This window comes from Agrilus planipennis, unplaced genomic scaffold (genome assembly GCF_000699045.2).
Source record: "Agrilus planipennis isolate EAB-ADULT unplaced genomic scaffold, Apla_2.0 scaffold2, whole genome shotgun sequence".
Lineage (NCBI taxonomy): Eukaryota > Metazoa > Arthropoda > Insecta > Coleoptera > Buprestidae > Agrilus > Agrilus planipennis.
In genome coordinates this window covers 2,811,730-2,824,620 of record NW_020442464.1, presented here as the reverse complement: position 1 = coordinate 2,824,620, position 12,891 = coordinate 2,811,730, and the positions used below count along the sequence as shown (strand labels likewise).

The 12,891-nt window shown below is 34.4% G+C and overlaps 1 protein-coding gene across 1 annotated transcript in view; it reads left to right on the top strand.

The window, feature by feature from the left end:
* LOC108741321 (beta-1-syntrophin) overlaps nt 1–12,891 on the top strand; it is a 147,313-nt gene that overhangs the window by 87,473 nt on the left and 46,949 nt on the right. The window lies entirely within an intron of this gene.

Sequence of the window (12,891 nt, the reverse complement as noted above, 5' to 3'; positions counted from 1 at the left end):
GGACGACCATCCCAATCATAACTCCACATTCAGGAAACAAAAATAGAATTAAAAATCCTAGATTTTAGGTAACCCCTAGAGTACTTGTCTAATGCCAGTGCAAAGTCAACAATTAGTTATGACCAACAATACTCTGAACATTTTGCCTATAAGAATGTAGTAAAACTAATTCGTCAATTGTTGACCATTTTAACACTAATATTAATGATCAAATTAAATTTCAAGCTAAAATAAATTATAATTACTCATTTCCCCACCATAATTTATTTAATTTATACTATCAATAGTGACAATTTTATGAAGCATGTTGAANTGCGCTATACCCTGCTTTATATCCCTACTACTCCTTCCGTCCTGACTTATCTGACTTCCTAGATACCTAAAATCAGCCACTTCTTCTAATTTTTCGTCTCCTAGGCATATTACTTAAAAAAGTACCTACATCTGAAAACTGAAACGCCATTAAATTAATGATGTGAAAGAGGAGTGGAGTGGGGGCACCATGCCTAAGTACGTGTTTTTAAGTAAAATTCAAATTTGTATAACAAAAGCATTACATATAAATTTCATATAATGCTGCTACTTTTGTTGCTTTCCTACAAAAAGTTAGGTTACCTTAAATCTGGTAGAATCGGAGTCGTCAAGGTCGTGGCGGACATCTTTGAAAGGTACCTGCATGTAATGTACGCCATAAATCTCTTCAATTACGTATTGTTCATGATATATGGTTCGTGTATCGGTTTATTTAAACAAAATCGTACAAATTACACTTAAAAACACTAACCGTTTAATTTATTAAAAATTACAACACGAAATTAATCGCAAACCGAACCGGCAAGACGTTTCTCAACTCCCGAATGACAAAGGAGACTTAACGAAGTGGGTACCGATGATTTGCGCAATCTCATTCGGTCAGCCGAGCCAGCCGCTTTGATCACGCGTAATAACCGTGTGAGAACACGTTAAAAGTGGAAACTGCTAGGGAAACAGCAGATCTATTGATTCCTTTAATACTATTACAAATAAATGTAATACATAAAAAAAATGTTTATTATAACTAGTTCTATATTTTGGGAATTTTCACATTTAAAAAACGTAAACGAAACAGTTGTATGTTTCTTATGAAATAAAACAAGACATTGATGTATTCTTACAATTATTACATTACTACATTTGGTATGATTTACCACGAAAAAAGCTGATATGTATCGTAACTGTATCGATTCAAAAAGGATCATTATAACGAGACTGAGTTTGTTTGTTTAATAATACTTTGTAAGAAATAATAAGAAAAATTATTGAATCGATTCTGAAAATTGTTTCACCATAGGGAAGCTATACTTCATTTACTTTCTCTAGCGATGTGCCCCTTCCATTGTCTTGGATGCGCGCTGGCAAAATCGTAAATAGGGAGAAAAAAGCTCATTATACTCTCGACTCTTGTTCATTAAACATACTTTTTCATACAGTACCTGCCAAAAGTTTTGTTCAATCATGAATAGTAGTGCGAGTCGAAAACAAGCGTTAAAGCCTTTAATATGTCTTCAAATATAAATAAACATCTCGTTCATATTTTCAATAGTAAATGGTACAAAAGCACATTTGAGCAATGCAATTGTAGTGGATAAAATGGTCAATTTTTTCGTACAGTACTGTACGGATTATACGTTCCTCACCGGTTAAGAATTTGGCCGAGAGTTGTCTCCTTCCTTTTCTGGTCTAGTACTGTTCTTTTCTACTTTGCGCCGGTCAAACTGAAGGTCACATCGCTACAGAAACTAAACGATGTATATTATAGTAGATGCTACATATTTAATTCTAAAAAACAGTAAAATTCCAATATTTGTAAATGTAATCGAAAAAGAATGAGCTTGTTGTTTGTTTTCTTATTGTAAAGTGATTGAAGATACACCTGACCATAATTTAATTAGTATAAATATGTGAACTAAATTAAAAAGACATTTAACGCGATCAAAACTGCAATAGCATGACTGTCGGTAAATCAGCAAATTCATTCAGTTCTTTCAGCTCGTGGCAATAACATAGGAAACTTTCTGACAAAAGGGCTTATTATGGCTTCAAGTGTTAGTTTGGCAAGTGCTGGAAATCCTTTTGTCGGCTTTTTAACGAAAAGAAAATATGCAGACAAAGCTATAAAGAGTACGTTTTAATCTGCAAGGTACTCTGTATTCATACCATAGAGGTTAGTAGCCAAAATTATATGTGATACGTAAGTTCTCTTGTCCTGTTGTAAATTTACAGAATTTAAGGTGACGGAATGACCTAATATGGGTTTAGACACCATTACTTAGTATTCTGAAGGACACAGTTCAATTCCGGGTCCGTCTACCCTGGTACATAGTTTGACAGAGCCAAATTTTCTGGGATGCTTTTTAAACTGCAATTATTCTCCTTTACTGTAACCTAACCTAGCCTAACCTCCATTATTCATACATAGTATCCGTTATTAGTATTACAAAAAACAACAAAGTATGCGAGATTAATTATATTTCAAATAAACTCGATTTCCGGGTTTGATCCTCATGATCTGGGATTAGTTCTCCTTCCCTGACTACTTATGGACCACACCATTCCCATTTTTTAGCATTTTTAGAGAAATGAGATTGCTTTGAAAACATTTGTGTGCATATAATTTCAATATTGTTTGATTGGTTGATAACGGCATATTTCAACAGTGGTTTGATTACTATTATTGAATTCAACAGCTGGTTTTAGATTGAATTAAAGTGGTCATTATTTAAGCTACCGTTAAAGTACAATTAGTTTGCATGGTTGCAGTTTGTACATGTTTGTATGCGTGCAGGATGTTGTAGCATCATCGTTGATTGTGCCCGTCTCCACAACTACCCGGTACTATTACATGTAATTATCCGTGTAGTTGGGATAGGATGTCGAACCTGAATCCGCTCAGCCACAAAATCGTTCCTGTATGAAGATACATACATAGATCGGATTACACACGGCCATATTAAAAAGAGATAATAAACTTATTTTCATAGAATAAATCATCTTACCAGAAAAACCAAGTGAAACGAATACAAATACAGGGTGTCTTGTAAATAGTGTCAGAGAGAAGTATGCCACATTATGTAAAAGGTAGGGATACTAAATGTGAGAAGATGTAGTTAGAAGCGATAAAAAGGATAGCAAAATATGAGAGGTTGGGGGTGGAAGAAGAGGATATCAGGAAGGAAATATGAAAGAAGAAGGTATGGGAGATAGAGACTAAAATTAGATATGATAGAGAAGGAGTAAGAAGAGTTTGAAGGAACAAGTGAAGGAGCGGTTTAGGAAAGGAGTCAATATAAGGGAATTGATGAAGAACAAATCCAGGGAAACAATAAAGGATCTACGAAAAATAGAGGTGAGGTTGAGGGAAATTTTGTGAAGGGACCGGCAAGAGGACTTGAGGGAGGGAAATAAACGTGCAGCAAGATTTAGGTCTACGAATGAATATAGAGGATGAAAATATTGGAAGAACAAAGATGACAGATTGTGTATAGGATATATAACAGGGAGGTAAAATGTCCGAAACAGATGCAAGAGGATAGCAAGATTTAGTGCTAGGAATGAATGTAGAGGATGCAAATATTGGAAGAATAAAGATGACAGGTAATGTAGAGGTTATGTGACAGGGAGATAAAATGTCTGAAACGTGTTTTAGAAGGATGTGAGGATAGTAGAACTTGGAAATAATGCTATGAATTGGTGAATGAAGAGGGGTGAGGGGTTTTGTTGGAGCAGTTCAACCTTTTTGAATTCATATTATACATACATTACAAAAATACTGACTTCACTATTATAAAACCAGGAATTGAACTGCCAAAAACTGTACAAATGTTAGAGATCAATAAACTGATGGAGTTTTGTCACTACTAACTCAAGGCGAAAGTTCATGAGATTCTGTACTACCTCTACCTGCATTAGGTTTTCTATTTTAGTACTCATTATTCACTCTCTGAAAACTAAAAGTAACTTTTAATAAATATACTTTTAATGAAATTTCATTAACCCAAATAATGGTGCGTCAGTGTTTATATATATATATAATAGGTAATGTTGAGGCAAAAAATGTATCCTTAGGAAAGGCAGTCTCAAGACGGAAATTTAGAACAATGGATGACTTATTAAAACGTTTTCGTCGAGAGGGTATAGTGTTACTGTCGTGATGTTAATTATCAACTTGATCTCAGAAACTTCAGCCCTCATAAGCTGAGGTAGCGCAACGTGACTTTGACAAGTTCGAAACTGTGCCCCGTTTAATTGTCAGCGAAACAATAGCACAAGATGACTATAGACACGGAAAAAAGACAACAGAATAACTGTAAATTAATCAAAATCCATATTTTATCGTCAGGATGGCAAGTTGATAAATTATAGTGAAATTAATTTGAGGAAAATGTATCTGGATATGATTCTGCCTAATATATACTAAACGTGGAAGTCCATTCGGTCGTTTGATTATCGAATTTGTATCTATTTAATGAATTTACTTTGTGATTAATTATACAAACACGTATAATAATTGGTAAATGATTAGAAGAGTAAATCCTTCCGATTACTAAATGCACGAAACAAATTTAGCCAGAGACATAATTCAGCAAGTACGTAACCACATATCGATATGCAAACGGTGTAACAAATATATAGTATCTGCTAATAATGAAAGTCAATAATTAATTGTTGGTGTAACAGTAAAAATTGTAGAAACCTCTATTTCAAAACCTTATTTATTGAAATGTTTCATTAAAACCGAAAAATTCATTTCAAAAATGCTGAAAAGGCAGCGCTAATCTAGGAGGTCGCAGGATGTGGCTAAAAACAAATTGTTTTAAGTCGGTTAATCCTGCAAAAAGAACTATTGTTATTTCTTACCTCAAGTTTGTCTTATTTTGTATATTTAATAGAGAATATATAAAACAATATTGTATAAAAATAAATAAAAGTAAACCTAAAATACTGGTAAGTAAGGGAAGAAAAAGTAGGTGAAGGGCGAATATAAAGATAGGAGACGAAACATTGGAAGAAGTGGCTGATTTTAGGTATCTAGGAAGTCAGATAAGTCACAACGGAAGAAGTAGTAGGAATATAAAGAAGAGGATACCGCAGGGTCGAGTCTGTGCTCGCGAACGGTTAATTTAGAAATTCAAAAAGATTGTTAAAGGTGTATGTTTGAGCGCGGCGTTGTACGGATCCGAAACATGGACAGTGGACGCGGCGGAAAAGAAAAGGTTAGAAGCGTTCGAAATGAAGAAGTATTAGAAAGAATAGGAGAACAGAGGACTCTATGAAAATCAATAAGAGATGGACTAGTTAGGTTGGTAGGACACCTTCTGACGCTTGAAAGTCTAGTCAGAAACATATTAGAAGCAGAAACAGGAGTCAACAAGAGTAGAGGTAGACCTAGATTAGATTACTGTTCACAAATAGTTAAGATGTGGGATGTTCAGTAGTTATAGGGAAATTCTAAGATCAACTCATGTTAGGAAAGAGTTAAGGTGCGTTCCAACCAGCGTTAAGATTGACAACCTTGTGATGACGACGATAAAAATTATTCAGTATTATTTATTACATTTTTCTTCTTTAAACTGAACATTCTAAAAAGACTTGGAATAATGGACAAGATTTATCGGTAGGGTCTAATGATGCTGGCGTTTTTCCGTCATCTTTATTTGTGCACATTTTAAATGAATAAGTTGCAAAAAGATTCGAAACGAATTGGAGCCATTCGTCTGCCTTTTTTTTGTGAGTAAGCAACACTCGAAACGTACGTTATACGTACACGTAATTGCATCTCATTTTCAGACGCCAAACTACAGCCAGCAATTCGACTGGAATGGAGGCATCATAAATAAATGGGTTGAGCAAAGAAATGCAAATGTAGCTCGATGCACTGAAAGGTGAACGCGATAGCGATGTTTCCTACGGCGCCAAATGCTATTAATCATGCTAATTACATGAGCGTGCGCCCAAGTGCCCAGACACTTTGGCAAATGTATGCCAACTTCACCAACACCACACCACATCACCGACGACCCGACATCGTGATATCGCCACCACTGCCAAGCACCGTCACTTCGTAAAACGAAGTGAAGATTCTTGTGGAAAACCCTATCGCGAATAAATTACTACGAAAATTGCCTACTTCTTACGTCTCCCAAACTTGCGAAAAAGGACAAACGAATTTTTAATATTCTCCTACAGGATGCTAGAAATTCAAGTCTATATTATACCAGAGTGACCTAATATACACAAGTATTGTAACAATAAAAAGAATAATAGATAACTTGAATATATTTTCCTTATACACGCATTTATAAAACCTGTAGAGTTACAAACAGAGGTAAGTTTCAATTATTAAGCAATCGACTATCGATTCTAAGAATATAATCGATCGTTAATTAATCAGAATTTAGAATAAATTTATTCTTTCTTGAAAGATAATATCTCGGCAGAGGTAATTAGAACATAATGTACGTAGATACGACGGAAGTTCTGTTACAGCATGCAACGGAAGCTGCGCCGAAGTCTGCGCAGAGCACAACCGTCAGGTGTTTAATGTCAAGTGTTTAAATGAGCACATAATTCTCACTAAACGGAAGCCTAATGTTATGTCTACGTATAAGGGCACGCCCCCGTTATTTGATTTTAAAAACATCCTTGTGTTAACTAAGATAAAAATTGAACCACAGATATTGTGAATTGTGTTTGGCAGCCAATTTTATTAAGTGTCCTGATCTTTCATTGGTTCCGCAACATGGTGTTATCCTTAAACTGGCGCTGGGGCAAACCGTGAAAGAGAGCTTGTCTCGAATGTCACAGAAACGTTTCCGGTTGCAGAATGAAAGAAAAGGAAGAAAGAGAGGAAAGAAAAAGGCGTTGTCAACTTTTTATCTCTCGTCGCAGGAATTTTCCAATATAAGTAAATTCTTAGTCCGCCTCAAGGAACGTTTTCCTGTTTATTATTCTAGTAGCGGTGTAATGAATTTCAATGCTGTCAAGTTTTTTTTTCTTTTCCAAGAATTTTCTATTTTCTCGTAAGGTAAAGATTTGCGATTTAGAAATGCTATAACCGAACAAGAAAGAAAATTAGGAATGTTAATGCTAACTCAAAAGATATTAAATGTAAAAGCACAGGATTGTATATAGTTTTTCATATATATTTAACACTTTATCTGTTACTTTAAAATCATTTTTAATGGAAAATTCATTTGAATAATTTGTTAAGTAATAAATTTAAAAACATTTGATTAGTTCTTTATATCTTAGCGTTCCTATTAACTTAAATCTAGTAAATAACAGCATTGAAACTATTTTTAAGAATATTTGTTTTTGTATTCATCAATATTAAATAGTAAAAAATACTCCGTAGCTCACTTTAAATTTATGAGAAAAAACTGCTGTCACGCCCTCGCCGGGAATTGAACCTGAGCCCTTGGTTTTATGCACCAGTAGGTACTCAACAGCAGCAACAGTTTTTCCTCAGTAATTTGGAGTAATCTGAAGAAGATAGAAAGTTAGTTTTATTTTAATGATTAATATTGAATATTAACCTCTTGGTCACTTCTGGACAGACGACAGTTAACGTCGTAATTTTCCTCAAATCCTTTACGTCAATTGTCGTCTAATTTTTCCTCCCTTTTTTAACTTGTTAAAGGCCTGACAAAACCGATTAAGGTGAAATCAAAAAAACAGAGCACGTGCGTTACGCTAGACATCACGTTTCACGCAGCTGAACTGAAATGCAATCTTTGTATCGCTTATGGCGACATCTCGTGCCGATAAGCTTAAGTGCGTGACTGAGATCGTGCTAAAACTAGGCTGTAAAAACGCCACTGTAAAAGGGGATTTGATTTACCGACGTTTGCTCCCGTTTTCATTTTTGTGGGTGGATCGGTTTTCCCCAAACAGTATGTGATACATATTGAATGCATGTAGCGAGAAAATTAAATACCATTTTTGCATATTCGTATAAAAATATCCGTAGGTGTACCGTTTTACGTCGCATTTTATGACAAAAACAGAATTTAAGAAATCGGTAACTTTTTTGTTGAATGAGTATCTGTTCAATTTCATGTCACGCTTATAACTTTGCACACGTGTAGACATTGTATACATATAAGATTGTGATTGAAAAAGTTTCAGGAATAAAAAACGGATCGATATATATTGTTAGTACCTACACATGGAACAGTTTTCTTTTAGATTGAAGAGGCACAAGGCTGAGAACGAAACATTCAAACAGTCAGCACAAATACATACGTATACCTACACTGTGTCTCGTTGATAATACCACTAAACTTCGCATTTCCTTAAATCTAGAACAACTCACATCCTTAACTATTTGCAAGTAGTAATCTAATCTAGGTCTACCTCTTCTCCTCCTAACTCCCGTTTCTGCCTCTAATATGTCTCTGACTAGACCTTCATGCCTGAGAAGGTGTCCTACCAACCTATCCAGCCTATTTCTTATTGACTTCCATAGAGTTCTCTGTTCTATTCTTTCTAATATGTATTCATTCCTAACTTTCTCTATCCACGATATCCACATCATTCACCTGCAGCACCACATTTCAAACGCTTCTAATCTTTTATTTTCCGCAGCGCCCACCGTCGATTTTCCGAATTTCTAAATGAACCGTTCGCTAGCATAGAAGTGACCTATTTTTATTAAAGGCTACTCGACCCTGCTTTATATCCCTACTACTCCTTCCGTCCTGACTTATCTGACTTCCTAGATACCTAAAATCAGCCACTTCTTCTAATTTTTCGTCTCCTATCTTTATATTCGCTCTTTCCCTACATTTTCTTCCCTTGCATACCAGGATTTTTGTTTTACCTTTATTTAAGATATTTATTTACTGCATTAAGTAAACTGAATGAAGCAGACTCGCCCCTAAATAGCACCAAATTTTCTAAAAATGGACGCATGTTTCGCTCACAGGAGAGTTAAGCATCATCGAGTTTAACAAATTACAGATAGCGCAAAGATTTACCTTACTATTTATTATTGTGTCATTAATGTTTAACAGCATCCCTTTGCTTTTTAATTAATATAACAGGTCTTAAAATCCCTTGCTTTACTTCGCGAGGTTTGATTTATGTGTCCCATAAACACTCAAATTAACAATTAATATTAATTGTAGACAAAGGCATCAGCTTACTTCCCTGCGTCTTCAGAAATATCTCCTTCCAATGGTCGGTTTATGCGAACAACAAGAGGTAATAACAACAAGACTTAAAATGGGACATCTCAACTTAAATATTTATAAGAAACCTAAATCTAGAAGTGTTGCCTTCAATTAATTATCACACGTTTTCTAGTGGAATACAGTTACTTGATAGAGTGAACTTTTAAATACAGTTCAGGATCCATAAAAGTTTTGATGTTTCTAGAACTAACTAAAGCTTTTTATAAATTACAGGAAGCAATGTAGATATACTTAATGTGTTACGTAGTAATTTTAATTTAATTAACAAGTTAAAAAGGGTGTTGATCACAGATAAAGAAAGTTCTGTGAAAACAATCTAAATGCAGGACCCCTATACATTTTCCATAAATTTCAATGATTTTAGCAATATCTAACGCCTATAAATGTAATATTTATACAGTAGGTACAATGTAATGTACCTAAATGCATTGGTTCTAGATAATATGATTGATGATTGAGTGCCATATGATCATAATAGTTCAGACGATAAAGTTTCGATTTGATTGAATTGAATAATGATATAGATACACGCATATAGGTATATTACCCCTCATTTCCTTCACACAACAAAATACCAAAGCAACAATTTAATCAAAATCTACTACTTATTCGCTCATAAATAAAAGCAAAATAAAGCAGTAGTCAAAGTTATATCAAAAGTAGGTTTATACTCCATATTGTATAAAATCAATTTTCATCGACACACGATAATTTGCCTTATTACATATTTACCATTCCTATTTCACTGATGACAGACATTAGTACTTAAAACATTTCTAAGTAATTCATTAAAGAACAGAATATTAATAGCAACGATGTTTAGATAATTCTACAGTTAACTTCAATAATTCGAGTTTCTGGGATAATATGGCGATCCAACTAGTATCTTCCTCTGTGGGGTTGGATACGTTTCTATACCTAATAAACTAAATCTTTAAACGGTGTACTCTCCCTCTCAATAGAATTTAAATTGATTTGTCCAGTGTTCACATAATTCATAATTGTTCAGTTTATAAGAGATGCTTTGTGTTTGGTATTTATATTATCTTATTTGATAATAATTGTTATAATAAAAAACAAGTGTTTTTCACAAGTTAATTGACAATAAATGTTTGTAGGTTACAATGAATCTGTAGAGAGTACAGTTTTTGTTTTCTAAAAGTTTGATGTTCCAGTGAATTCAAAGCCCATCGAAGCACACGGCTATGATTTTAGCAGTGCTTATTGACAATCAATGTCTATCCACTAATTTAGTTTAAAATGAATCTTTTCTTGTACTAACTAAAGAATACAGGAGTCAGCGGAGGACAACAATATTTTTATGTATTAGGCACTGCCCGATTATTTATTTTTTTCGTTTTGCACCACAATTTTTTCCGAAATTATTACGGTCTCGCATTCTTTTTAGGTACGGATTTTATTACCTGTTAATAAATGTTCGCGCTCATAAAATCTTTCATTGCTGGAATAAAAGGCAGCCGTGTGTTTATAATATTGGAGGAGCATATAATAATATCCATCTAATAAAACTGGAGGATGAATTTTGGATGCTAATAATTTCGTAATACATAAACGGCTGGTTTAATGGAAAATTCTGATGAGATATGAGATGCAGGCTTTATAGTCTTGCGAGCTCAATTAATATTAGATCGACTTTAACGGTTTAATTACACAAGAAGACTAATTACGTTATCGTTAGACTAATTACTGTATTCGCATATTTTACTCTTTTATATACTTGGAGCAACATTTTCTTTTAGATATTAATTACACATGAGAATACGCTATAATACGATAAATAATTAAACAAATCGACAGGAAAATTAAGAATCCAGAATAAAATAAGTAGTGTTTTTAGTATTAATAAACAGAACAATATAAAATCGCTTATATTAAATTTAAATTTTAAAAAACTGACAACGAACTAAAGCTGAGCGTTCCGCTCATGATCGGTCAGCTTCAATCGTGCTTTCAACCGTTCGACTACAATTTTATCGGCTCCGTGGATAACCAGCCTTAAAAGTATATTATACTTCGTTTACTTTCTCTAGCGATATGCCCCTTCCAATGTCTTGGATGCGCGCTGGAAAAATCGTAGGTAGGGAGAAAAAAGCTCATTATACTCTCGACTCTTGTTCATTAAACATACTTTTTCATACAGTACCTGCCAAAAGTTTTGTTCAATCATGAATAGTAGTGCGAGTCGAAAACAAGCGTTAAAGCCTTTAATATGTCTTCAAATATAAATAAACATCTCGTTGATATTTTCAGTAGTAAATGGTACCGATAACAGCACAATTGAGCAATGCAATTGTAGTGGATAAAATGGTCAATTTTTCCGTGCACTGTACGGATTATACGTTCCTCACCGGTTACGAGTTTGGCCAAGAGTTGTCTCCTTTCTTTACTGGCCTAGTGCTGTTCTTTTCTACTTTGCGCCGATCAAACTGAAGGTCACATCGCTACAGAAATTAAACGAAGTATAACTTCCAAGTAACAACGGAAGAACACTCCTCTAAATGTATAACATCAAACTGTACATAAACCTAGTCCAAATTAAATGAATTAGCTACGATACGACATACCAGATCCACACACAAATTACATAAATACACATCCTTATATAGTCTGGGATAAGAAAAAACAAGATGGATCAAGTTAATATTGTGAATTATATTTCGAGGACATAGGACAACGAACTGTATTAAATGAGAAAAAAGGAGATGGCTTAATCAGTTCCCAACAATTGATGCGGCCATGTTCTTGTTGTGTTGTCTGGTTGAGAATCAATCGTACAGCTGATTTATGTTCAATATGATCAAACGCAATTAATTATCTGTCGCGACGGTTAACTGCTGATATCGAATTAAGTTTGCTTGTCCCCAGGATAGGTAAGTATTCATTACTTCGTGCTCTTGTTAATCGTCCTGACAAACGATCGAACAATCGATAGATTAATCACTAGCCTGTTTGTTAATTCTGTAATTTATTATCTCTTTAATGGCACCGCAATATAACGTTTAGTGGACATTTATAACTTCATTCATGTCGCTCTCGTGTGCGTACAACAAGAAGGATACAACAAACACGTCGTAAACAAGGCACCAATCATTTTAGTGATGGCGAAACTAAAAAAGAGACCAGAAGCTACCAGAATCATTATATATAAAGAAATAACACGGACTAAAATATATTAATTCATAAAGGAGTTAGGGACGCTCTGTACTCGCTGTAGTATGTAAAATGCTGGGCTCACATACAGACGACGACGCGGGATCTAATCACGGACGATGCAATTACGGTATTTCTTAATTTGGTAAAGGTCTAGAGGATGGCCCCCACCCCCGAAGGGTTGGGGATGGGGGGGGGTCGAAAGAGGAGGTCTCCCCCACCACTGTACCATAAAAAGTCCGTGGCGGTCTCACCTCCATTAAAAGTTATAGGGGTTCAAAGTTAATAATTATACCAATTTTTATACATTTCTAGGCGTGTAAATATTTATATAGTCATTCTTAAACAATATTCAAAGGTAAAACTAATGGAAAAATACATAAAAATATTGAGAAAGTTATATAAAACATTATTTAAATATCTTTATCAATAGGGTAGGTTAGGTTAGGTTATCGGGTTTTGTTCAAGTGACCACCCTCTTTCGATC